This window comes from Notolepis coatsorum (assembly GCF_963971535.1).
Source record: "Notolepis coatsorum genome assembly, chromosome: 18".
In the NCBI taxonomy this organism is placed as follows: domain Eukaryota; kingdom Metazoa; phylum Chordata; class Actinopteri; order Aulopiformes; family Paralepididae; genus Notolepis; species Notolepis coatsorum.
In genome coordinates this window covers 56,134,716-56,157,262 of record NC_140182.1, presented here as the reverse complement: position 1 = coordinate 56,157,262, position 22,547 = coordinate 56,134,716, and the positions used below count along the sequence as shown (strand labels likewise).

Sequence of the window (22,547 nt, the reverse complement as noted above, 5' to 3'; positions counted from 1 at the left end):
GCCTTGTAGAAGTCTATAGAGAAGCCGACCGGCCCTGGAGCTTTCCCTGATGTCAGTTTTGATAAGTCATCTAGTATTTCTTGCTTAGTTATCTCCCTGTCAAGGTCCCCCATCGTACCTTTTGTTAACTTAGGTATAACTAGGTTGTCTAAGAATTCACACATCTCCTGTTTCTTCTCCCACTGCGAGGAATAGAGAGACTTGTAGAAGTCTGAGAAGGTCCGATTTATGAGCAGTGGGTTATGGGTCAACTCCCCTTTGTCACTTTCCCTAATGGCAGGTATACACCTTGCGGAATCCTCCCTTTGTATTTGCCACGCTAGTAGTTTCCCTGCCTTGTCACCCTGTTCGTAGTAGCGATGTTTCAACCTTGACATAGCGTTTTCTACCTCTCGCGAGGTGATAGTGTTATATTCTGCCTTTTCTGCCATTATCTGATTGAATAAGGTCCGTGATTGTAATAGGGAATGTTGATTTTCAAGCGATTTTATATCAGTCTCTAGTGAGCGTAATTTGGTCTGATATTGTTTCTAGGGGAGGATCTATCCAGGGTCTAATACCAGGTTAAAATCACCACCAATTATAAGCTCTGAGGGGGTGCATGTCACTTTAAGAAAAAGGTGAGCCCGCTCTATCTCAATGGGTTGCCCGGTGTCTAGATCCAGTACTTTGGGGAGCTATTCTTGTAGGAAATCGATAAGGTTTTCCCCCTCCACACCTTCTGGGAATCCTATCAGTCTCAGGTTTTGTCTTCTCCCTCTGTTTTCCAAGTCGTCAAGCTTTTCTTTCAGACAGCAGATTTCTTCCTCTGTGTTTTTTGTATGGTCGCTGAGGTCTTGGTATAGGGAGTTGAGGCTATCACCGTAGCTAGCGTGCACTCCCTCCATTTCCTTAACACGTTGCCCCAGTGCCTGGTTGTCATTGATAAGTCTTTCCACCGCGATATTTAGAGAGTTCAGCTTAAGTTCCATCATGGCTTGAATTATATCGAATACTTTCTCCAGTTCCCCAAGAAACCATGTCGGTGGTGTTTCATTGTTAGCTTCATTGTTAGCTGGCGCGTTAGCCCCTTGTGGTCTCATGCTAGCACTAGTGCTAACGCCGGGCGATGCCATCGGCTTCCTGCTCACTTCGGGTTTTTTGGGTGGCATTTCTTCGTTAGATATGTGATTAATAAGCGTGAGTTGACATAAACTTAAGTTAAGCGGAGTATGTTCGATACATCAAGTTTTTGTGTAGGAGCCCGTTCCACTACGTCCTTCCTCTACGCCACCATATTGGCGGTATCTATCTTCTTGTCTCTCTCTGGAGAAGACGGTAAGCGAATTTCCCCAAATGTTGGCGTGTTCCTAACCTCTTAACAGGTGGGGTACCATGCATGGGCCGTGCGCGGAATGCACGCAAGTCATGGCACTTTGCGAGCGTCTAGTGGCTCGGGGCTGCATTTCTCGCCGAACATATAATATACCGTTCGAAAGATCTATTTGTTGCCTTTCGAACTCCACCTCACTCGACCAAATCCGTGATTTGGTTCTCAAGTTACATGACGATATGTCAGGCGAGCGTCTTTTTACACGCCACGCGTCAGATGACCACCCCGGACTCCAGGCGCTCCAGAACGTATAACCCTAGTTATATGAATACTGGCTGAGCGTCTCGCTCTGCCATACTGAGATATCATTATCTCCAGCACCTACTGTGCCCACGGAACAAAACACATGCACCCACTTGCATGTGACCACGCCACTCCCCTGCGTGCCTCTATAACAGGCAGGAAGTGGTCACGCTTTCACCCTTCCAAGTTCGAATTCCATACGCGGAAAGCATCAGAGGGACCTCAGGGCGCCGAAGAGCGAGACGCTCAGCCAGTATTCATATAACTAGGGTTATAGGATAACCTTACGTTATATTATCAGATTCAGATTCAGAATATTTATTTGCCACATAGAATCATACAATCAGAGTTTCTTCATTACACAATCATAATTATCATTCCATGGACAAAAGGAGCAGGAAGAATAATAAATCTTATAGTTATACTGAGATACAGGGCAGAGTTGATGCGTGGCCACGTCAAATGCACCCCCTGAGGGCCCGTAAGCCCCTGCCAGGGAGGAGGGGAGTCCCGTCCACCCGCCCATCCTAACGAAGGGGGGTAGGCAGTCAACTACAACCAAAGTGCGAAAAAGGGGAACCAGGCACCCCCGAACGCACAGCGCAAGCGGGACCACGTGTGACACACCACTCCGCGGTCCACACCCACACACTCCCGCTAGCCCACCTGATGGCGGGATGCAGGAGAGGTCCCGGACCTCAGGACTGCCTGGGAGACAGAACCCCCAGTCATGTCCATGAGGTAAAAACTTAACAAAACAACTCAGGGAGGACCAGGAGGCCGCAGCACAGATGTCCTCCACCGAGGCCCCCCCCAACAGGGCCGCAGAGGCCGCCACACCACGAGTGGAGTTCGCCCTGACACCCCCGGGGGGAACCTGTCCAGCCAATGTGTAGCAAAGGGCAATGCCCTCGCATAACCAATGTGACAGGCGCTGCTTGGACAGCGCCTTACCCGCTCGCGCGGGCCACCATAACAAACAAACAGTTGATCGGAAGCCCTGAGATCCTGCATGCGACTAAGGTAAACCATCAGTGCATGGACAGCACACGACAGGTGAAGGCTCGCCTCCAACCCACTAGCGTGAGGAAGAGGATGAAACGTCTGAATCATAATATCCCTGGAGAGGAAAGAGCTCCGGATATTCTTTGGCACGAAGACCGGATTAGGCCTCAGAGTCGCACCGCTATCGGCTCGAATAGACAGGCACTCAGGCCACACCGAGAGCACACAGCTCACCCATGCGCTTAGCGGAGGTGATGGCCAAAAGGAACGCAGTCTTAAAGGACAGCCGATCCAACGGCGCCTGCTCAAGAGGCTCAAACGGGGCCTCCGACAACCGGCCCAGGACCAGTTGGAGGTCCCAACTCGGAGACAGAGAACGTTCCACAGGCTTGAGATGCCGAGCGCCAAGCAGGAAACGTTTCACGAGAGGGTGGCTGAACAGCGTACCGCCCTCAAAACCCACATGACAAGAGGATATAGCCGCGGCGTATACCCTCACTGTCGAGGCCGACAGCCTATCCAGGATAGACTGGAGGAAGGAAAGAACCGAGTCCAGGGGGCAAGACACTGGGTCCAGGCCCCCAACCTCACACCACTCCCGAAACATACGCCACTTCCCAGCGTAAACCGCGGTAGTGGACGGAGCGTGCACGTTCTGGATGGTGTTAACCACAGTAGGGTTAAGACACATCCCCTCCAGATTCACCATTTCAGCAGCGAAACCATCAATGGCTGCCCAAGAACAGGACGCAGAAACATCGTTCCGTGTGCCTGAGAGAGGGCCCGCGATGACCACGGAACAGGCCACGGCGGGGCCACCAAGAGCTGATTCAGGACCGGGAACCACACAGCCGTGCCCCGGTCCGGCGCGATCAGGATCAAAGTCCTGCGCTCCTGACGTACCCGCTCCAACAGCTGAGCTATCAGGTGTATGGAGGGAACGCATACAGAATCCCGGGCGGCCATGGACCGAATCGGCCGCCGCCCGGTGGAGACGGGAGGAGCGTACTCCTCCCTGTCTGTTGACATACGACGCCGACGTCGTGCTGTCCGTCCTGATCAGAACATCCTCGCCCATCACCTGATGGCCGAGCTGTCCGAGGACTAGAAGCACTGCCTTCAATTCCAACACATTTATATGTAGTGCAGACCGGGCAGCATGGTCCTTGCCAGCTGCCCCTTACTGTGTCGGTCCGACATGTCCCCCCCATCCCGTGAGGGAGGCGTCAGTGAAGACCGTGACATGTGACAGCCTGCTGCCCATGGGGACCCCGCTGGTGAGGGCCCCAGGCTCCCCCCAGAGGGCGAGGTCTCCCAGTACTGACATGGGAACCTTCAGCAGCTCCCACTTGACTCTCACAGGGTCTATTTTCACACCAAAAAACCCACCTCTGTATCCTCCTCATGAAGAGGAGGTCAAGAGGGACCACAGCTTGAGCAGATGCCATAATACCGCGCATGCGTATCACGGTCAGCGCCGTAACTGTCCTAGGACGGAGCCTCGCGAGCGCGCCGAGAACATCCTCTCGCCGCCGCTCTGAGAGGGATGCCCATATAGACCTTGAGCTTAGAAATAAGCCCAAGTACTCCACCCGTTGACTGGGAAGAGGAGCACTCTTGTTCCAGTCTGCAGCAAAACTCAGGCTGGTGAGGAATTCCACGACCTGCCTGGTATGAGACCTGGCGATTTTCTCTGACCGGCCGAGGACCAGAACGTCATCCAGGGTAGAATAAAATTCGTATCCCCTGACGACACAGAGGCCCCAGCGCGGTCTCCACGCACTTGGTGAAGATGCGAGGAGCCAGAGAGTAGCCGAACGGCAGCCTCTGGTACTCGTCCGCTAAGCCCTGAAAAAGGAAGCGTAGGTATGTCCTAGGAGGGAAGATCGGGGTGAATACACATCCTTCAGGTCTATGGAGGTGAACCAGTCTCCCACCTGACAGCGCTTAACAGGTGGGTGACGGTCAACATTCTGAACCTTCCATGGGACAGGTCCAGTATGGGTCTGACACCCCCCCCCCCCCGATTTCTCGGGCACCAGAGAATATCGGGAGTAAACGCTGCTCATCGCGTCCACCCATGGGACCACGATGATCGCCTGCTTCGCCGCCAGAGAACGAATCTCCTCGGCCAGGGCTGTCACTGCCGCAGACTCTGACAATAGTCTGTAACAAATCCAAAAAACAGAGGGCGGGGGTGTGTAAACTGTAACACAAGCGCCGTCCTCAGCATTCTCTCCATCCACACCGACATATGGCTACTACTGCAGCCATACGTGGTAAAAATTCCAAAGTGCCCCCACCGCCAACTGCTGCTGGTCCGCTAGGAATCGTAGATAGGTGGCCCGGTCCCTCCCGCTGCGCGTTGTCAACCCTGGTCTCGCCAACCGCGTGAGCAGGGTGTCTCGCGGAGCCGGGATATGGCACCCTGACTCGACCAACGAGGCAATCGCACCCAAGGGGGGGACCCCGACAGAAAAGGCGGTCTGATATGGGGGGAGCGGCCATCACCCCTGGTGACATAGGCTCCCCCGCTGAGCATCTTCCCGGCTTAGCTTGCTGAGGATAGCCTGCTCTGCAGCTGGACATGCATGGTGTGTGGTCCCCACGGTGCCCGATAGGGTGAGTCCCTACACACCGTAGCCCTGTAGTGATATTACTACCACCCAAATTACGCGTCCCTGCTGACCACCGCGGCATCGGAAGTCCAGAAGGGGGAGGCACTAACGTAATACCCGGCCTGGCGAGGGCGGGGCTGGGGGGAACCCACGCTGCGACCTCCTGGGCCTAGAATTCCCCCTCTGACAACATTGTTTAGATACAGGGAACCCTGCTCCGTCGACAGATACAACACCAGGCTCACCAAACACAGACGCAGGACGTGTGGTGTGGGAGCCGCTTGACAGCACAGCATTCTCATAGACAGACCCAGGCCTAGCTAGCAACTGGGTGTCAGCCCCTGTCTCCATGAGAAGTGAAATGTGGGGCCGCTTGCGCTTCACTGGAAGAACGCGGCCCGCAGCCAAAGGGAACAAATCAGACCCCTGTGTCCCGTAGTGTAGCGGGGGGGAGTAACCGGAGAGCGTGCTAGACACAGCTAGATGCCAACGTTTTTTTAGGGCGTGCCCATCTAATATAGCCGATCCCTCTGCCGCCGAGGCTGTCGGCCTTGTGATCACCTGTGGTCACACTTTGTGTCCAGGGTATCTCAGGCGGGGGAAACATGGCCGCTGGCCGGGGGCCTCGCCACAGCCGCTGGCGAGGCTGTGCTCTCACCTCTGGCTGCTCGGTGTGGGGCGGCGTGGAACCCAGGTCAAATACCGCCCGCGCCTCCGTGGACAGACCAAGGTCCACCCACGGAGAGGGGAGCCCTGAGGAGGAGACCCCTCCCCTCCTCAAGGGGAGATTGCTCCAACCAAAGATGCCTGTGAACAACCGTTGACAGCATCCTAGCCCTCCCTGCGGTTATAGCTTGCGGCTGGGTCAAAAGCTGAATAACCTCAAAACCTTGCGCGATGGTTTTAACGTTGATTGGCCCTAAGGCCCCACCACCCGACACCATTTTTGACAGAAAAGCAGCCAATTGAGCAATGTTGTTAGTTGCTGCTAAACTCTGTACTGCGGCCAATGCTCTTGGTGTCGGCCGGGCGGGATACCGTTCCACCATGTCAGGGCAAAGGACCGATGCCACCTGCTCCACTAAGCACGGAACACCAGTGGCGGCTGCTGACCAAAGTCTATTACTAGTGAAGCACTGCTCCACTAGTAGTCATGCAACAACCTCCACTGCGTCACACCTGTGCATGCACCCGTGTAAGGGATAAATTAATGAATGAACGAAAACGTTACTAACATATTGCAGAATGGGCTAGCCCAATACACACAATTGTTAAGGGGATGCAGACCAGAGAAAACATTAGGGTCCCCCATTTTCAATTCATAGATTCACAAATGCACACCTGCCCTGAGCCCTGTCGTCAGCCCATCCACCCATGTAAAGGGTAATACACCTCGGCTAAACCCCCAACATTAGACACCGATTGACCGTCAGCATGAATGGTTAAGAGGAGGGAAGAGTGAAGACAACCCCGGCGGGGCACATCTTAGCATTAGCTTCAGCTGCGCGTGCTAGGATACTTGGAAAAACATCCAACAGTGAGTCATGATGACCACGTTTATCCAAATATCCCGCCCCCTGCGCCAATACATCGCCTGGTCGTCTCACAAAACAACGAGCAGTATTAAACTTGCCAGTACCAATGCCTGCCAGTGCAGGTCCTACCTGGGCACGGCGTGGTTCGACTGCCAAGCGGCGCGCGAAGTCCATCGGTCCGCTGTTAAGCGACGAGGAAAAAACAGGATACGACCGCCGTGCTGTCTGGACGTGCCGAGAAGGATCCGGGGGCTGGCGTACTTCTGGCGAAAGTCCAACATTGCGTAATTTCTCCCTACGCTTCATAACAAAGTTCCTGTTTGAAAGTGCATATGAGCTGCTTCCACGTTTGGAAAAGAATGAGGAAGGGTGAAAGCGTGACCACTTCCTGCCTGTTATAGAGGCACGCAGGGGAGTGGCGTGGTTACGTGCAAGTGGGTGCATGTGTTTTGTTCCGTGGGCTATCTCAGTATGGCAGAGCGAGACACGATTGCCAGTATGATAATATAATTGCCAATCACCCGCTGACGGTGAAAATGATTGGTCAGCGTTTTAGCCAACAAGTGTAGGTTTCCAACGATACCCCACACAGGGGGGGGGGGGGGGTGCAAATAAGGGACGTAGTTGAAAGTTGAAGAGCGAAAACCATAAGTGAATAAAATGTCAGAACACACAGTGGTGGATGAGGAAATGGATTTTGGAGAGCTTTTTTCTTTTTTGGTTTTACTCAGACGTCTCTTAAGGACCCATTTCTGAATGGCTTTTTATAAAATTTGGACCTGTACTACATAAGACGTCAGGCTATGGAACAGCTGTGTTTTCCAGCTTATACCTCTATGCTGGAATATGGAATCTTGCAACCACTACAGAAAATGTTTAGTACACAAGTTCAAGTTCAACTCAAGTTCAGACCTCTGTTACTCTATTTCATTAGCACTAAAAGTGATTTTCCTTTTTTGCATTAGTAATTTCAGAATGGTATCTTTCAAAAGAGAAAAGTATAAAGTATAAAGCTAAAAAAGTATGCAGTCCTCAAGTTCAAGTAAAAAAATTGCCACTTTTCTGGGAGCCTGTTAAGAGGTTAAGATCTCTGTATAAAAACGCTACCTACCATAGCCCACTTGCGAGCGCGGATCCTCATGCGACTGTTGCTCTTCTCCTCTGCATACAGCGCCCCCATGAGGGAGCCGATGGAGGAACCTCCCACCAGGTCTATGGGGATGCCTGCCTCGTTCAGCGCCCGTATGATCCCCACCTGAGAGCACCCCCTGAAACACGGGGCGATAGAGTAACGGAGCACTGGTCAAAACTCCACCGTTTTGGCATTGTGAGAGGGAGAGAGGGAAAGGCCTATACTGTACTGTAGCCAACAGGTCATGTTTCTAAACGGGGCGCTCGGTGTGATTAACTGATACCCACCTTGCCACAGCTCCAGGAGAAGCCAACAGAGCAACAGACAAGACAGAGAGCATCAGAAAAGGACAGACCAGGCAACAAGAGACAGACATAAATCAAACATGGTTGCGACGCACACAGCAAGACACGGGGGAGAGAGAGACAGATCCCAAATGAAACGGGTCATATTACAGATCTACTGGGTTTGTCATTGAGGCCTATCGAGTTGATTTTATGGAAACTTTTTTTTCTCTCTTATCTGTTCATCTTTGATTGGGGAAGCTAGAAAATATTTAATTTGCCATTGTGTGCGTGACAAATACAAAAAGGCATTGGCTTTTATTACCAGGATTAGTAGTCAATCATAGAGGAAGAGATACATTTTCTTAGCTTTAAAAAGTCTATGTTGTTAGTTGTGAAACTGCGGGGGATAATGTACAGTTACTTCCCTTGTGATTCCCTGTGTGTGTGCGTGCATGTGCGCGTGTGCATGTGCGTGTGCATGTGCATGTGCGTGTGTGCGTGTGTGTGTGTGCGTGTGCGTGTGTGTGTGTGTGTGTGTGTGTGTGTGTGTGTGTGTGTGTGTGTGTGTGTGTGTGTGTGTGTGTGTGTGTGTGTGTGTGTGTGTGTGTGTATGTGTGTGTGTGTGTGTGTGTGTCTAGACAGTAGTAGCAGTACCTAGCGCCCCCTCCTCCCAGAATCAGGGCAATGCTGTTACCGGTCAGGAAGCGGGCCAGACGGGAGAAGTCTGAGTGGCGATCTGGAGGCTTCTCAAACACGCGCTGGTACATCTCTCTCTGAGGAGCACAGTCAAAGGCAACTTTATTGTCGTCATTTCCCATAGTGTGCGAGACAATGCATACAGAAATTGAATGAAATTACGTTCGTTCACCCCCTTCCCACGGTGTATATAAAAAGATCTCGACAATATAAACATAAAGCAAAAAGTGAAGTAAATAAAAGAGGTAAAAGAGAACCTAGTGCAAATATTCTAGCAGCAGTGGTACATAGTAAAATAAAATAAAGTGGCAGTGAGTTAATAATAAATAAAATAAAATAGAATAAAAACTATTTGCAAACGAACTAAACTAAAATTACATGTAGGCCCATGGACTGCGGAATGCATTTGGAATGGTTAGGGCCAATTGGCCAAAATTATGTGATGTTACTCCCTCCGCCCAAACCAAGGCACATGCTCGTAACGCATTTGTTTATTGATTATAGCCTACATTTAGTCACAATCAAATAGTATCATAATATTTATTACTTAACCAATATGATTAGAAAGCGTAAATAATGTGACACGGCGGTCAACCAGTTGCATAATCAAATAGTATCATAATATGCAATGCATTACTTAACCAGCCAGTATGATTAAAAAGTGTAAATAATGTGATGCGGCGGTCAACCAGTTGCATAATCAAATAGTATCATAATATGCAATGCATTACTTAATCAGCCAGTATGATTAGAAAGCGTAAATAATGTGACACGGCAGTCAACCAGTTGCATAGGATAAAAAAATGTCAACACTCACCCCGTGCCATGGCCTCTGTGGTATTTTCTACTCTCATGTTTTCAAAAAGAATGTACAGTGTTTTTCCAATTCTGAAATCCAAGCACTGAAAATGCATTCTCGTTGGTGTTGCTTAAACCCGAACCGAGTCCTTCCATTGTCCAAAGGGCAAAGGCGACATTGTGTGCAGAAAAGTTTTTCTCTTGTTTAGTTGTTTGACAAAACGTTAGCCATCTGTGGTCCTTGAACCACTTGGGATGAACAGACCGGTTTCTTTGAGATATCCCTTCTCCTTGTATCTGTTTTGTACCTGCGAGAACAGCGGGTTGTCTGGTTGATTGGACTTTTGAGAGATCCCTGCAGCACTCACGGTAGCAGCAGAGGGGCTAACTGGATCAATGACAGTTGGAAATTCTACTGCTGGTTCCTTAGAGAGCTCACTGTGGGCTGGATTGACGGTGGTTAACTTTGACCCGAAGAAATCAGTTATTTTTCGACGCTTCATCGTTCAATGGTAACGTATTATTATTGCTTAAGCTTTAGTAGTCTGCTTAGAGATAGAGGCTAGAGCGCTATTGAAATTCATGCACGTTAGTGTGATGCTAAGACCTCTGTGTGCACTGTGTCTGTGCTCACATGACACAATAGTCAATCAATCATTATACAATGGCATGCACATTTCTTGATTCTGATTGGCTGAAACAGTCAAGTTAGACGTTAATTCGTATAACACACTCCACGTGACCCCAGATCCCTCCCACAACCAAAGGGTAGGCGGGGTGGGGGGGGGGGGGGGGGGGTAGCTGTACATTGGATTATCGACGAAACCTTGCTTGGTCCCAAGAAGAGGGTCTCGTGTATTATTGGGTTAGGACATTTACAGGGGCCAGTTTCGAATTGCAGTCTCCCGTAGGTGCTCTTTGAGAGTGGTTTTGGAAGTGGGTAGTAATTCATATTCCTTTACAGCTGTGGGTAGGGCGTTCCACATTGATGTGGCATAATTGCTAAACGTGTTTAGTCCCTTGTTTGAGCCGAATCTGGGTTTAACATGGTTTGGGGAGCTCCTTCTGGTGTCTACTAGTGCAGGGGTTCTCAACCTTTCTGCTGCCAAGGCACCCCTGTGTTCAATAAAATATTCCAGGGCACCCCTACATACGATAAAGACTTTTCCGGTACTGTCTTTTTTGCTACAATGATGACAAAAGTGCTTGTTTTCAAAATAATGTTTATTTAAGAAACCGGGAAACACATTTGTGTGTATATGCAGGCTATATAATGCATTATTAACGGGTGTTTCAGGTCTAAATGGCTTAGTACTGTTGACATTACACTGCTTGTAGTAGTAAATCAAATAGCATATTTCTTTAAATACAATTACAGAAAAGTATCACTAAAGTGCTATCTGTTGCAGCTGCACACTTTTTCATAAAAATAGCATATTTGGATAAGTTTGACCATTTCTCAAAAACAGAAAATCATGTATTATTTTTAAATACAGAAAAGGATCACCAAGTTACCATTTCTCAAAAAATATAAATAAATACAGAAAATAAGCACTCGTTCACTCAGTGGAAATTTCGAGCTCAATGCGAGGTCTGCTGCTGCTGGCTAATAATACGGTCAATACGTGGGGAGATCTTTGACAAGGCAACAAACACGCATGTCATCCTCAAGGCTCAACTTGGCCCTATATTTTGTTTTCAGAGCTGTCATGGATGAAAAGCCAGCTTCACACAGATATGTGGTGCTGAATGGTATCAACACCTTAACTGCTGCATCATGAGATACTTGGTACTCAGCACCACACTCTGAAACTAGCTCTCCAGGTGGTATCAGATGAGATTTCAATTAGTTCTTCCAAGCGTTTGGATGGAGATGTGTCAGGAAGGTTTGTCTCAATGTTGTCTGTAAAAAAATGTTTTATCCAGAGTAACTTGGTGATCCTTTTCTGTGTTTTATTAAATAATGATTTTCAGATTTTGAGAAATGGTCAAACTTATCCAAATAGGTATTTTCATGGAAAACAGTGCCGCTGCAACAGATAGCACTTTAGTGAATATGTTCTGTAATCCAAAAAAAAATAATAATATGCAATGCATTACTTAACCAGCCAGTATGATTAGAAAGTGTAAATAATGTGATGCGGCGGTCAACCAGTTGCATAATCAAATAGTATCATAATATGCAATGCATTACTTAACCAGCCAGTATGATTAGAAAGCGTAAATAATGTGACACGGCAGTCAACCAGTTGCATAGGATTAAAAAATTTCAACACTCACCCCGTGCTAGGTTGCTGGGAAATGTGTACCTGTAGTAAGCCATGGCCTCTGTGGTATTTGCTACTCTCATGTTTTCAAAAAGAATGTACAGTGTTTTTCCAATTCTGAAATCCAAGCACTGAAAATGCATTCTCATTGGTGTTGCTTAAACCCGAACCGAGTCCTTCCATTGTCCAAAGGCGACATTGTGTGCAGAAAAGTTTTTCTCTTGTTTAGTTGTTTGACAAAACGTTAGCCATCTGTGGTCCTTGAACCACTTGGGATGAACAGACCGGTTTCTTTGAGATGTCCCTTCTCCTTGTATCTGTTTTGTACCTGCGAGAACAGCGGGTCGTCTGGTTGATTGGACTTTTGAGAGATCCCTGCAGCACTCACGGTAGCAGCAGAGGGGCTAACTGGATCAATGACAGTTGGAAATTCTACTGCTGGTTCCTTAGAGAGCTCACTGTGGGCTGGATTGACGGTGGTTAACTTTGACCCGAAGAAATCAGTTATTTTTCGACGCTTCATCGTTCAATGGTAACGTATTATTATTGCTTAAGCTTTAGCAGTCTGCTTAGAGATAGAGGCTAGAGCGCTATTGAAATTCATGCACGTTAGTGTGATGCTAAGACCTCTGTGTGCACTGTGTCTGTGCTCACATGACACAATAGTCAATCAATCATTATACAATGGCATGCACATTTCTTGATTCTGATTGGCTGAAACAGTCAAGTTAGACGTTAATTCGTATAACACACTCCACGTGACCCCAGATCCCTCCCACAACCAAAGGGTAGGCGGGGTGGGGGGGGGGGGGGGGGGGGTAGCTGTACATTGGATTATCGACGAAACCTTGCTTGGTCCCAAGAAGAGGGTCTCGTGTATTATTGGGTTAGGACATTTACAGGGGCCAGTTTCGAATTGCAGTCTCCCGTAGGTGCTCTTTGAGAGTGGTTTTGGAAGTGGGTAGTAATTCATATTCCTTTACAGCTGTGGGTAGGGCGTTCCACATTGATGTGGCATAATTGCTAAACGTGTTTAGTCCCTTGTTTGAGCCGAATCTGGGTTTAACATGGTTTGGGGAGCTCCTTCTGGTGTCTACTAGTGCAGGGGTTCTCAACCTTTCTGCTGCCAAGGCACCCCTGTGTTCAATAAAATATTCCAGGGCACCCCTACATACGATAAAGACTTTTCCGGTACTGTCTTTTTTGCTACAATGATGACAAAAGTGCTTGCTTTCAAAATAATGTTTATTTAAGAAACCGGGAAACACATTTGTGTGTATATGCAGGCTATATAATGCATTATTAACAGGTGTTTCAGGTCTAAATGGCTTAGTACTGTTGACATTACACTGCTTGTAGTAGTAAATCAAATAGCATATTTCTTTAAATACAATTACAGAAAAGTATCACTAAAGTGCTATCTGTTGCAGCTGCACACTTTTCCATAAAAATAGCATATTTGGATAAGTTTGACCATTTCTCAAAAACAGAAAATCATGTATTATTTTTAAATACAGAAAATAAGCACTCGTTCACTCAGTGGAAATTTCGAGCTCAATGCGAGGTCTGCTGCTGCTGGCTAATAATACGGTCAATACGTGGGGAGATCTTTGACAAGGCAACAAACACGCATGTCATCCTCAAGGCTCAACTTGGCCCTATATTTTGTTTTCAGAGCTGTCATGGATGAAAAGCCAGCTTCACACAGATATGTGGTGCTGAATGGTATCAACACCTTAACTGCTGCATCATGAGATACTTGGTACTCAGCACCACACTCTGAAACTAGCTATCCAGGTGGTATCAGATGAGATTTCAATGAGTTCTTCCAAGCGTTTGGATGGAGATGTGTCAGGAAGGTTTGTCTCAATGTTGTCTGTAAAAAAATGTTTTATCCAGAGTAACTTGGTGATCCTTTTCTGTGTTTTATTAAATAATGATTTTCAGATTTTGAGAAATGGTCAAACTTATCCAAATATGGTATTTTCATGGAAAACAGTGCCGCTGCAACAGATAGCACTTTAGTGAACATTTTCTGTAATCCAAAAAAAAAAAAAAAAAAAAAATTATTGAACTAGCATATCGCAGTTGTGCATGAACACACAACTGTAACTGTACTCAAAAATAACAAAATAAGGGTTGTCTCAGTTCACAACTATATTGGTCAAGTTTTGGGTGGGACTTGTTTCCGTCCCTACAGCTTCTTATTCAATTGAGCGAGATGCTCGGTTATGTCACACCTGACAGTTCAGACAATATTTCTTCAACCCTTTGTTACCTATTCCGCCTGGATCTTTTTTGTATTTTGGGCTGTAAAATTGTCAAAGAATGTCTGAGGAGTAAGAGCTTTTGGCTTTTTTCCTTTGTTACCTCAGATGTTCAACATACATGTATGTGTAAGAATGTGTAATAACTAAGGCTGTCAAAGTTAAAGCTTTATTAACGCATTAACCCACAATTATTTTAACACTGCTATTTTTTAACCCAATATTAATGTAAAAAAAAAATATTTTTTTTTTACCTGAGCTCTTGGGGGGCCACATCAAATGACATGGCGGGCCGGATTTGGCCCGCGGGCCGTGAGTTTGACACCTATGTTCTAAAAGGTTGCAGTGTCCGGGGACAAGAAGGTGTGGTACCTTCTCGACTTCCTCAGTCGAATCGAGTTGTTGACATGCAGTAGCTTTAGCTACTAACGTTATCATAGCATCATGGTCTGTAATGTGTCAACGGGACAACGCCAGCCTCGTCTGCCATATAGATAGCGAACAAAGTCAACGTCATCCAACTGACACCACAGACCTAGATATTATGACAACGTTAGCTAGCGGCTAGCGCTAAAGCTAATGCTAACGTGAGGGAAACGTTAATGTACCTCCACTATTAGAGGATTTACGGTATGACCAGATGGCATTTCGGGACCGGTACGGGTGGAACACTTTTATTGTATTGAGTGTAGTAAAGACATGTCTAACATAATCCTTTGTTTGAACAACTTACTGGAAAAGTCTGCCACCAATGACACACTCGGTGGCCTGTGATATTTATACTCAGCCTACCTGCAGCATGCGCCACTGACTGCTGGGGGAGGGAGGGGCCGTGGGAGGCAGTTGATCAAACCATTAAAATGTGGGCGGGCAGGGGGGTCACAATCTTTGGAAACTTAAAAACTTGCTATTAAGTGTCATTGCGTATTATTAATTTGATTGAAATTACGTAGTTATGGTTACATTTATATATTGGGGGGGGGCATATCATATTTTTCATATGATCAAAAAGTGGGGGTGCAAAAGCACACGTTTGCTCCCCCAAGTTCAATTGTGGGGGTGCAGCTGCTCCACTTGCTCCATTGCTCAAATGCCCGTGCCTGGGGGTATGTATTTCCATTGTCAGAAATATTGTGGCTGTTACTAGGCTTGAGTAAATTGTAATGAAGAAAAGGAGAATATAAATTATGATTTATTTTTGCATCTTTGACGGTGAATAAATACCATGTTAACACTTTGATTGCCTAAGGCTAAATTCATGATATACCATAGGTTGCCAGCTCTATTTGTCTATGGAGAAGTTCCCCTTCTTTGCAGGGCTATAACTTTTTAAATTCTATTGCTAAATTGCCATTATTAGGGCCCATTCAATGTCCTATATGTATTGTTCAGGGTGTATGAACGTTACACTTTTTCATTCACATATTCATACTAAAATATGATCTAAAGTATAAGTATGTTTTCATCTCTTTCTGCAGCTTTCTCCAGAACGTGATTTATAGCCCCAAATGCATTATATTGATGATCAAATACAGTTTGATAGCAATCGGCGCGATATAAAAAAATCCAACTGGACGGACTTCTGGAAGTTACTACACGTCATCTGATGTTGACCAGATGGGCGAGGGGGCGTTTATAATTCCGTGGGCAGCGTTATACCATTCATCTAATGTGGGTCAAATGTTTATCATAGCAGTTAGTGTCGAACACGGAAATATTACACGCTAAAACTCACCCCAGTCTCCGCGGGCCGTTGGGCTATCAGCGTGGGGTAGACAGTTTTCCATTATGGGATGTAGAAATATCCGGTCCATTTCCAGCTTGTATAATAGTATATACGTCCAAATCATGTTGTTTATCGAGTTATTGGCAACGGATCGCTATGTATTGTGACGAGCTAGAGTGCCGGAACCTATACCGAGTGCCCGGAAGTAATATGGGTGAACAGCACATCGTCCAAGTAACTTCCTGTTTGGCGATTGCGCCGAACCGCTAGAGGGTTCAGTGGGGCTTTTTGGTGGGTCTCAGGCCAGCGGATGGGAAATATGAATCCGATCACAGGTTTTTGAAATATTGATATCAAAGACGAGTTACGGCGTCTTCGGCAACTTGAGCAAGGCGGGGAAGGACGCCTAAACACGTCTTCCGGCAGTTAAAGTGTAACATCTGCGGGGTACGAGAAAATGCTCACTGAGCTCATTCACCACCTTATTGAGATCATGTGTACAAAGAATCTAAGCAAATGAATAAAGGGAAGATGATTAAACAGAAGGATTTGTAGATACAGTAATAAATGATAATCGATTTTAATTATGAATTCATATATGACCTTGAACTTGACCTTGACCTTATTATGGCCAAATCATACATCTATGGTTAGGGAAAATGCTCCACTTTCCAATGGCAGGGTTGAATCTGGATTTAGTAATTTCCTTGCGGTTTTACGATAATTAGCATTTTCCGATAAATTCGTATTTCTGATCAATCGTAAAAAGAAATTGTTAAAAATGAAAATATACACTTTGACTACTGTTTTTGATAGGGTTATGGTCTTTACTCTTGGCTACAAATATATATATTTTTTAAACATTAACCTCTTAACATCCAAGGTCCCACATGTGGACAATTCGCAATGCCACTTTGCCGACCTCTAGTGGCTCGGGTGTGCATTTCTTTTACATATTATACAATATATAGATAGAATTAAAGCCCTATTTGTTGCCTGTCGATTGCCCTTTCAGGTAACAAAATACGTTCAGCGGTTCTCAAGTTACATGCCGATATGTGAGGCGTGCCCCAAAGTACGCAAAAGTACACATTACCACCCCCGACTCCCGGGGCTCTAGCTCCATCAATCATTTGGCGATCTCGAAAATCTTTGCACAGGGTTGTAGCCAATGAGTGTGGCTTTCCAATGATACCCCATGATATGATAATTGGGGATCTAATACGGTCTTTATTGATCGATTTATGATAAAGAAAAGCAGGGCTACACATATTTGCGCGCAGAATATGTTTTTGCAGCAGTGGTGTCGTTATGGTGGCCGCGCAGGCTATGGCATTCAATCAGAGCGCACGCAGGACATTATGACCGGAGAGATTTAAATATGTCGGACTTCAACAGATTTTCCCGGTAAAAAAAACTGTAATTACCGGATAACGGAAACCCTGCGTGCATGGTGCAGGTGTGTGTGTGTGGGCAGGACAGGTGCAGGTGTGTGTGCATTGTGCAGGTGTGTGTGTGTGCATGGTGCAGGTGTGTGTGTGGTGCCGGTGTGTGTGTGCATGGTGCAGGTGTGTGTGTGTGTGGTGCATGTGTGTGTGTGTGCATGGTGCAGGTGTGTGTGTGTGCGTGGTGCTGGTACCAGTTTGGGCAGGCTCCTCTTGGAGAACACCCGGCGGGGGCAGGACAGGTGCAGGTGTCTGGAGATCCAGCTGCGCATGTTGAGCCACTCTGCGGTGCCGCGGGGCGGGGGCCCGTCCTCCTTGTGGAGCAGAACCAGCTGCTTCTGGGCCCGCACCGCACTGCACTCCAGCATGCGCTCCAACTGCAGGGGCAGGGCAGAACAGGGGGGAGACGGGCTCAGGGCGGGACAGTACAGAACACAGGGGGGAGACGGGCTCAGGGCGGGACAGTACAGAACACAGGGGGGAGACAGGCTCAGGGCAGAGCAGAAGACAGGGGGGAGACGGGCTCAGGGCGGGACAGTACAGAACACAGGGGAGAGACGGGCTCAGGGCAGTACAGAACACAGGGGAGAGACGGGACAGAACAGAACACAGGGGGGAGACGGGCTCAGGGTGGGACAGTACAGAACACAGGGGAGAGACGGGCTCAGGGCAGTACAGAACACAGGGGAGAGACGGGACAGAACAGAACACAGGGGGGAGACGGGCTCAGGGTGGGACAGTACAGAACACAGGGGGAGACGGGCTCAGGGCGGGACAGTACAGAACACAGGGGAGAGACGGGCTCAGGGCAGTACAGAACACAGGGGAGAGACGGGACAGAACAGAACACAGGGGGGAGACGGGCTCAGGGTGGGACAGTACAGAACACAGGGGGAGACAGGCTCAGGGCGGGACAGTATATACAGCTACTTTGCTCTTTTACATCTGATAAGTTGGAGAAACTCAGCCTTCAGGAGTGCCTGCTCAGCATTGAGAGTTGGATGGGGAGTAACTTCCTCCAGTTAAATGCTGCAAAAACCAAGGTGCTGATCATAGCAGCTGAGAAGACTGCAGCTAGAGTGGCCACCCACTTGGGGTCCCTCAAAGACAACATACGCCCCCATCTGAGAAACCTGGGTGTTGTCTTCGACCAGGCCTAGACAAACATGTCAAAACACTCGCCGGCTTTTTTCACCTTCGAAATATTGCAAAACTCCGCTCCATCATATCTCACTCTGAATTAGAACTGTCCGTGCATGCTTTTATTTCCTCTAGGCTTGACTACTGCAACTCACTTTTCACCTGTCTCACTAAATCATCCACAGACAAATTGCAAATGGTCCAAAATGCTGCAGGCCAGGCTACTCACAAGGTCAAAAAAATCATGTCACATCACTCCCATTCTGGCATCCATGCACTGGCTCCCGGTACACTACAGAATTCACTTGAAAATTCCTCACTTTTACATTCAGAGCACTCCACGGTCAGGCTCCTATCTACATCACTGAACTCATCCGTCCCTAACACCAACACCCGCTCACTCAGATCTGCCGATCAGTGATGTGATTGGCTCTGTGGTTGTAGCTAATGCCCACCCACAATCTACCTAGACTGACTACACAGCGAGTGGAAACCACTTCCTCATACTGCGGCAGAGTGAAACCCACCTCTGCATGCACTCTGGAGGGGAGAGAGAGAGAGAGAGAGAGAGAGAGATAGAGAGCATTCGGGAGCACTTGGTGGGGGGGGACCTGCTGCGCGGGACACCCCCCCCGAACGGGAGAGGGAGAGAGTGAAACAAAGAAACAAAGAAAGGAAGAAGAGAGAGGGAGGGGGGGGGGGAGGGGGGGCACAAGCTGCCCGCGGCACACCCGAACGGGAGAGGGAGAGAGGTGAAAGAAAGAAAAAAGGAAGAGAGAGGGAGGGAGGGAGAGAGGGGGCCTTATCAATAACGGCCTGTATTTTTTTTTCTCTCTCTCTCTCTCTCTCTCTCTCTCTCTCTCTCTCTCTCTCTCTCTCTCTCTCTCTCTCTCTCTCTCTCTCATCTCTCTCTCTCTCTCTCTCTCTCTCTCTCTCTCTCTCTCTCTAACTCTCTCTCTCCCCCCCCCCCCCCCCCCCCTCCCCCCCCCCCCCTCTCTCTCTCTCTATCTCTCTCTGTCTACCAGTCGCAGACTGTGTGACTGACTGTCACTCAAAGTGCTTATGGGCGGAGCCAGGCCATAACAGCCTGAAATGCTGAGGATGAAAAATGATGGTTTGAGTACTTGATTAGAAATATAAAACAATGCATTTTTTTTTGAAAAAAACCTTACAGATGTCTTCAATAGACTCACAGGAATTGTATAAAGTTGCCCATATAGTGCTAGGAATAGAAATGCATGTCCCCTTCTTTTATTCTATTATTTTATTTGGTTCACTGTTTTTAACTGCTGTCTGTTGTTTTTATATGTTATGCTGTAAAGCACCCTGTGCATTCGTGCTGTTAAGGGTGCTATATAAATAAAGGTCATTCATTCATTCATAATGGTTGAAGAAGTGCGTCTTTAGTCGACGGCAAAAGATTGGACAAGTTTCGGCTGTCCTAACTGGGGTGGGCAGTTCGTTCCACCATTGTGGGGCAAGAACTGAGAATAGGCGGCTTCTCCTTGATGACCCTCCCGGAGGTCAGATAGGAGGAGTGGGTCTTCACAAGAGCAAAGTGTGAGTCCCTCCTCTCCACTCAGACGGCAGGGAGGTGATCTACTCTCCACTCAGATGGCAGGGAGGTGATCTACAGAGCGCTCTGCCTCTTCTCCACTCAGACGGCAGGGAGGTGAGCTACAGTGTGAGTCTCTCCTCTCCACTCAGATGGCAGGGAGGTGATCTACTCTCCACTCAGACCGCAGGGAGGTGAGCTACAGAGCGTTCCTGCCTCCTCTCCACTCAGACGGCAGGGAGGTGAGCTACAGAGTGAGTCCCTCCTCTCCACTCAGACGGCAGGGAGGTGATCTACAGAGCGCTCTGCCTCCTCTCCACTCAGACGGCAGGGAGGTGAGCTACAGAGCGCTCTGCCTCCTCTCCACTCAAGACGGCAGGGAGGTGATCTACTCTCCACTCAGACGGCAGGGAGGTGATCTACAGAGCGCTCTGCCTCCTCTCCACTCAGGCGGCAGGGAGGTGAGCTACAGGGTGAGTCCCTCCTCTCCACTCAGACGGCAGGGAGGTGAGCTACAGAGTGAGTCTCTCCTCTCCACTCAGACGGCAGGGAGGTGAGCTACAGAGTGAGTCTCTCCTTCCACTCAGACGGCAGGGAGGTGAGCTACAGAGTGAGTCTCTCTCTCTCCACTCAAGACGGCAGGGAGGTGAGCTACAGAGTGAGTCTCTCCTCTCCACTCAGACGGCAGGGAGGTGAGCTACAGAGTGAGTCCTCTCCTCTCCACTCAGACGGGCAGGGAGGTGAGCTACAGAGTGAGTCTCTCCTCTCCACTCAGACGGCAGGGAGGTGAGAGCTACAGAGTGAGTCTCTCCTCTCTCCACTCAGACGGCAGGGAGGTGAGCTACAGAGAGAGTCCCTCCTTTCCCACTTCGGACGGCAAGGAGGAGAGCTACAGAGTGAGTCTCTCCTCCACTCAGACGGCAGGGAGGGTGAGCTACAGAGTGAGTCTCTCTCCTCCACTCAGACGGCCAGAGAGGTGAGCTACAGAGTGAGTCCCCTCCTCTCCACTTGGACGGCAGGGAGGTGAGCTACAGAGTGAGTCCTCCTCTCCACTTAGACGGCAGGAGGTGAGCTACAGAGTGAGTCTCTCCTCTCCACTCAGACGGCAGGGAGGTGAGCTACAGATTGAGTCTCTCCTCTCCACTCAGACGGCAGGGAGGTGAGTCTACAGAGTGAGTCCCTCCTCTCCACTCAGACGGGCAGGGAGGTGATCTGCAGAGAGCTCTCCCTCCTCTCCACTCAAACGGCAGGGAGGTGAGCTACAGAGTGAGTCCCTCCTCTCCACTCAGACGGCAGGGAGGTGATCTGCAGAGAGCTCTCCCTCCTCTCCACTCAAACGGCAGGGAGGTGATCTACAGAGCGCTGGGCTGCACCGCATCAGTCTCTCCACTCACTCAAACGCCACAGCAGCCGCCTCCAGCTTTAATTACCACTAATAGGGTATAATCCTGCTCAGCCTAATTAAACCGTAATTTACGGGCTAAGTAATCCTCAACACACTCATTAGATTCCATCTCCAGTAATGCAGATTGCCCGCAATGGGAATATTAAATATTAAGCCGTGGGGGGGGGGGGGGGGGGGGGGGGGGGGGGGGGGGGGGGGGGGGGTACGCGTGTGGACTCCCCGGGATGTAGGTCATATTCGCGGTCTGCAACATCGGCATTGTAAATCCACGTTCATAGAATTGGTTACTGTCTGTAGTGTGGGTAGTGGAAGGGTTAACCTCGTCTTGTAGTGTGGTAGTGAAAGGTTAACCTTCTGTGGTGTGGTTGTGAAAGAGTAACATTCTGTAGTGTGGTAGTGAAAGGTTAACCTTCTGTAGTGTGGTACTGAAAGGTTAACCTTCTGTAGTGTGGTAGTGAAAGGTGTTAACCTTCTGTAGTGTGTAGTGAAAGGGTTAACCTTCTGTAGTTTGGTAGTGAAAGGGTTAACCTTCTGTAGTGTGATTAGTGAAAGGGTTAACCTTCTGTAGTGTGGTAGTGAAAGGTTAACCTTCCTTTTTTTTATCCTCTTTTTCTCCGCCCGATTTTCTATTTTTCTCCCCGTCCCAATTTAGTCGTTATGCCAATTCCCCCCCCTCCCCCTACCTGGTTGTTGTGCGCATGTTCCTCCTACTGGTCGGTACAAGGGAACCCTGAAGGTCGACCACATGCTTCCTCCGACACATGTGGAGACAGCCAGTGGCTCTCTTTTCACCTGGCAGCGAGGACTCTCATTGGTGAAGTATAACGCGTGGGAGGTCACGCTGCCTTCACCACTTCCTGCTTTCGCTGAGCAGGCGCCCAGTGAAAGGGTTAACCGTCTGTATTGTCACAGTGAAAGGGTTAACCCTTTGGTCGTGCGGCAGTGAAAGGGTTAACCGTCTGTATGTCACAGTGCAAGGGTTAACCCTTGATAGTGTGGTAGTGAAAGGGTTAATAATATAATTACGGGACAATTTATAGAAAGGGACAATTTAAC

At 48.4% G+C, this 22,547-nt stretch overlaps 1 pseudogene across 1 annotated transcript in view; it reads right to left on the bottom strand.

Annotated features, from left to right (window-relative positions):
* LOC311245372 (patatin-like phospholipase domain-containing protein 7) overlaps positions 1-22,547 on the bottom strand; it is a 202,012-nt pseudogene that overhangs the window by 74,495 nt on the left and 104,970 nt on the right. The window contains exons 20-22 of the transcript in view: positions 17,586-17,880; positions 8,847-8,965; positions 7,885-8,041 (exon numbers count right to left, since the gene is read on the bottom strand). The product of the transcript in view is annotated as a patatin-like phospholipase domain-containing protein 7 (transcript). The remainder of the gene's footprint in view (positions 1-7,884; positions 8,042-8,846; positions 8,966-17,585; positions 17,881-22,547) is intronic.